Source organism: Schistocerca americana, unplaced genomic scaffold (assembly GCF_021461395.2).
Source record: "Schistocerca americana isolate TAMUIC-IGC-003095 unplaced genomic scaffold, iqSchAmer2.1 HiC_scaffold_422, whole genome shotgun sequence".
NCBI classification, from domain to species: domain Eukaryota; kingdom Metazoa; phylum Arthropoda; class Insecta; order Orthoptera; family Acrididae; genus Schistocerca; species Schistocerca americana.
The window spans coordinates 107,501-112,500 of record NW_025726151.1 but is presented as its reverse complement, the minus strand read 5'-3'; the positions used below and the strand labels follow the sequence as shown (position 1 = coordinate 112,500).

Here is a 5,000-nt window from a genome sequence, read left to right as displayed (position 1 = left end):
CTAAGCCACCAACACCCACACATGTCCTACACAGGGGTGCACCCAACATCACAATACTGCCTCCTGTCACACCACACAAACAATGGCACGAATGAAAGACACAGGTCTGCCACAAGCATGGAATCAGAGCGCCGCCTGTTATGAGCCAAAGGTGCACCCTGACGTGGCAAATCAGATGATGCCGCAGTCATTTCCTTACGATAATCACAATCAACAAACCAGCCCCCCCCCCCCCCGAAAACACCTTTCCTTACAACAATGTGTGCCTTAACCTAACCCGTATTGTGCCTTAACCTAACCCGTATTGTGCCTTAACCTAACCCGTATTGTGCCTTAACCTAACCCATATTGCGCCTTAACCTAACCCATATTGCGCCTTAACCTAACCCATATTGCGCCTTAACCTAACCCATATTGCGCCTTAACCTAACCCATATTGTGCCTTAACCTAACCTATATTGTACCTTAACCTAACCCATATTGTACCTTAACCTAACCCATATTGTACCTTAACCTAACCTATATTGTACCTTAACCTAACCTATATTGTACCTTAACCTAACCTATATTGGGCCTTAACCTAACCTATATTGGGCCTTAACCTAACCTATATTGGGCCTTAACCTAACCTATATTGGGCCTTAACCTAACCTATATTGGGCCTTAACGTAACCCACGTTGCGCCTTAACCTAACCTATATTGTACCTTAACCTAACCCATATTGTACCTTAACCTAACCTATATTGGGCCTTAACCTAACCTATATTGGGCCTTAACCTAACCTATATTGGGCCTTAACCTAACCTATATTGGGCCTTAACGTAACCCACGTTGCGCCTTAACGTAACCCACGTTGCGCCTTAACGTAACCCACGTTGCGCCTTAACGTAACCCACGTTGCGCCTTAACGTAACCCACGTTGCGCCTTAACGTAACCCACGTTGCGCCTTAACCTAACCCATATTGCGCCTTAACCTAACCCATATTGCGCCTTAACCTAACCCATATTGCGCCTTAACCTAACCCATATTGTACCTTAACCTAACCTATATTGTACCTTAACCTAACCTATATTGTACCTTAACCTAACCTATATTGGGCCTTAACCTAACCTATATTGGGCCTTAACCTAACCTATATTGGGCCTTAACCTAACCTATATTGGGCCTTAACCTAACCTATATTGGGCCTTAACGTAACCCACGTTGCGCCTTAACGTAACCCACGTTGCGCCTTAACGTAACCCACGTTGCGCCTTAACGTAACCCACGTTGCGCCTTAACGTAACCCACGTTGCGCCTTAACGTAACCCACGTTGCGCCTTAACCTAACCCATATTGCGCCTTAACCTAACCCATATTGCGCCTTAACCTAACCCATATTGCGCCTTAACCTAACCCATATTGTGCCTTAACCTAACCTATATTGTACCTTAACCTAACCCATATTGTACCTTAACCTAACCTATATTGTACCTTAACCTAACCTATATTGTACCTTAACCTAACCTATATTGTACCTTAACCTAACCCATATTGCGCCTTAACCTAACCCATATTGCGCCTTAACCTAACCCATATTGCGCCTTAACCTAACCCATATTGCGCCTTAACCTAACCCATATTGCGCCTTAACCTAACCCATATTGCGCCTTAACCTAACCCATATTGCGCCTTAACCTAACCCATATTGCGCCTTAACCTAACCCATATTGCGCCTTAACCTAACCCATATTGTACCTTAACCTAACCCATATTGTACCTTAACCTAACCTATATTGTACCTTAACCTAACCTATATTGTACCTTAACCTAACCTATATTGTACCTTAACCTAACCTATATTGGGCCTTAACCTAACCTATATTGGGCCTTAACCTAACCTATATTGGGCCTTAACCTAACCTATATTGGGCCTTAACCTAACCTATATTGGGCCTTAACGTAACCCACGTTGCGCCTTAACGTAACCCACGTTGCGCCTTAACGTAACCCACGTTGCGCCTTAACGTAACCCACGTTGCGCCTTAACGTAACCCACGTTGCGCCTTAACGTAACCCACGTTGCGCCTTAACGTAACCCACGTTGCGCCTTAACGTAACCCACGTTGCGCCTTAACCCAACACACGTTGCGCCTTAACCCAACACACGTTGGGCCTTAACCCAACACACGTTGGGCCTTAACCCAACACACGTTGGGCCTTAACCCAACACACGTTGGGCCTTAACCCAACACACGTTGGGCCTTAACCCAACACACGTTGGGCCTTAACCCAACACACGTTGGGCCTTAACCCAACACACGTTGGGCCTTAACCCAACACACGTTGGGCCTTAACCCAACACACGTTGGGCCTTAACCCAACACACGTTGGGCCTTAACCCAACACACGTTGGGCCTTAACCCAACACACGTTGGGCCTTAACCCAACACACGTTGGGCCTTAACCCAACACACGTTGGGCCTTAACCCAACACACGTTGGGCCTTAACCCAACACACGTTGGGCCTTAACCCAACACACGTTGGGCCTTAACCCAACACACGTTGGGCCTTAACCCAACACACGTTGGGCCTTAACCTGCTCTGTAATTGTCATACGACGCGTTAAATTAGTGTGGTGTTGCCTAACTGCAACCCCCGCAATATAGTTTGCTACTCGCACTGCCTGGTCCCCAGAGTATCGCTTCATGTTAAACACCTTGCAGCTATACACTGTAATGCGGATGGCAGCAGGACGTACATGCTCAATGCCCTTCGCAGTTGTTCATTGGCATTTGCATGGCGAAGCACAGCCTACGTTGTGGTACGGCGTGTGTCAACTGTCCGCTGATGTTGTACGTCCAAATCACACACTGTACTGCACATTGGTCCTCATGTACTGAATGATACATCGTGGTACATGTGTGACCGTACCACGACTGCGCCAACAACGGCGAACCATACGGTCCAAATATTGTGCACTCAGCTACGTGTCGTCTCCCTATAAGAGCTGGATTGCAGTATGGTATGCCGTGGATGGCGATCAGCATGAGCCGTCTGTTGATGTAGTGGCGCGTGTTGTCAGACGTAGTCGTCTCTTCTCACACACCGTGATAGCATGGTGCACTGCGTTCCACATCTGCGACATGCGACAGAGGCCGGTTGACAGTCGTTCGCGCAATGGACATCGCATACGTACGGGGGCCACCTTCCACGTGTTCGCGAAGCGTGCACATGTTGTTGCGTGTATGTGGGCAGACATAGTGTGTCGTGACACCTGACACAGGCATGCAACAATCGTTGAATTTGCAAATGGCGATGGACGTCTACGTTTGCTGGTGACGTTACGCAAATGAACAACTGGTAAACGGTTGTGGTGCGGTTGTTCTCGCTAGAGGAGAATCAGTGATGGCGACGATCGGTTGAGCTACCAACCGGTTGTTTCAGCGATACCCACCATGCCCACGAACGTGAATGGCATGTGGGTGTGAAGCGATACGCGGCGGTGGCTGGGTGGGACCGTCCCCGGCCGGTGAGGGGGGGCCTCCCGGCGTGCTGGCCGCGCGGTGCGTGGGCGCACGCGCTACAGCCGGCTGGTGGGGGCGGCCAGTGGCAGGCGCGCCGGCCGACGGAGGCGGCAGGCGGCGCAGCTGCGCGCCGGCGCACCCTGCACGCGGCGCCGTGCGGCCAAAGTAGGTCCTCGCGGGCCCGGTGCGAAGCGCGGTGGACATCTGCAGTGTGCTGGTCCGATTGAGGACTGTGTGCGCTGAGGATGCGCCGCCGCCCGGCGCTCGGCGCCGCGACGCCGTCTGCTGCTCGGTCGCCTCTGCGGTTCTCGCAGGTGGTTTGTATCGCAGCTGTGCGGACGTGTTGGCGCGTGCGCTGTGCTGGGAGAGTTCGCTTCGGCACCCAAGTGGGGCTTTTGTCCTTCTGTGGCGCTGGCGTTGGAGCTGCCGGCCACCGTAGGTGGCGCGTGTTGTCTCCCGCCGGCAATGCCACGACAGCACGCTCCCGGGCCTCTGTCGGCAGCGGCAAGCTCAGTTGGGAGCACGGGTGGTCGCACCTAAAGCGTCTACTCGCCAAACTCCGGGCGATTGCGCCTCTCTCGAACCCGACCAAGTACTTAGGACGGCGCTGCGCGCCGCCGGGACCTGAGAGGGTTTCGAGGTGTATTGTGCAGGGGAGCTCAGCCTCCTCCTGTTTGCAGAATAATTGAGCGGACGCTTGCGTGTTCGCGCGGGCCCCCGGGACACACTCCCGGGCGGCCGGCTGCTCAGCTCTAGTTGACGCAGCTCCCTGGTTGATCCTGCCAGTAGTCATATGCTTGTCTCAAAGATTAAGCCATGCATGTCTCAGTACAAGCCGCATTAAGGTGAAACCGCGAATGGCTCATTAAATCAGTTATGGTTCCTTAGATCGTACCCACGTTACTTGGATAACTGTGGTAATTCTAGAGCTAATACATGCAAACAGAGTCCCGACCAGAGATGGAAGGGACGCTTTTATTAGATCAAAACCAATCGGTCGGCTCGTCCGGTCCGTTTGCCTTGGTGACTCTGAATAACTTTGGGCTGATCGCACGGTCCTCGTACCGGCGACGCATCTTTCAAATGTCTGCCTTATCAACTGTCGATGGTAGGTTCTGCGCCTACCATGGTTGTAACGGGTAACGGGGAATCAGGGTTCGATTCCGGAGAGGGAGCCTGAGAAACGGCTACCACATCCAAGGAAGGCAGCAGGCGCGCAAATTACCCACTCCCGGCACGGGGAGGTAGTGACGAAAAATAACGATACGGGACTCATCCGAGGCCCCGTAATCGGAATGAGTACACTTTAAATCCTTTAACGAGTATCTATTGGAGGGCAAGTCTGGTGCCAGCAGCCGCGGTAATTCCAGCTCCAATAGCGTATATTAAAGTTGTTGCGGTTAAAAAGCTCGTAGTTGGATTTGTGTCCCACGCTGTTGGTTCACCGCCCGTCGGTGTTTAACTGGCATGTATCGTGGGACGTCCTGCCG

The 5,000-nt window shown here is 51.8% G+C and overlaps 1 non-coding gene across 1 annotated transcript in view; it reads left to right on the top strand.

Moving 5' to 3' along the window:
* Window positions 1-4,276: 4,276 nt before the first annotated feature.
* LOC124582903 overlaps window positions 4,277-5,000 on the top strand; it is a 1,910-nt gene continuing 1,186 nt past the window's right edge. The window contains exon 1 of the ribosomal RNA XR_006973965.1: window positions 4,277-5,000. This exon is cut by the window's right edge and continues 1,186 nt beyond it. This is a non-coding gene — a ribosomal RNA (small subunit ribosomal RNA).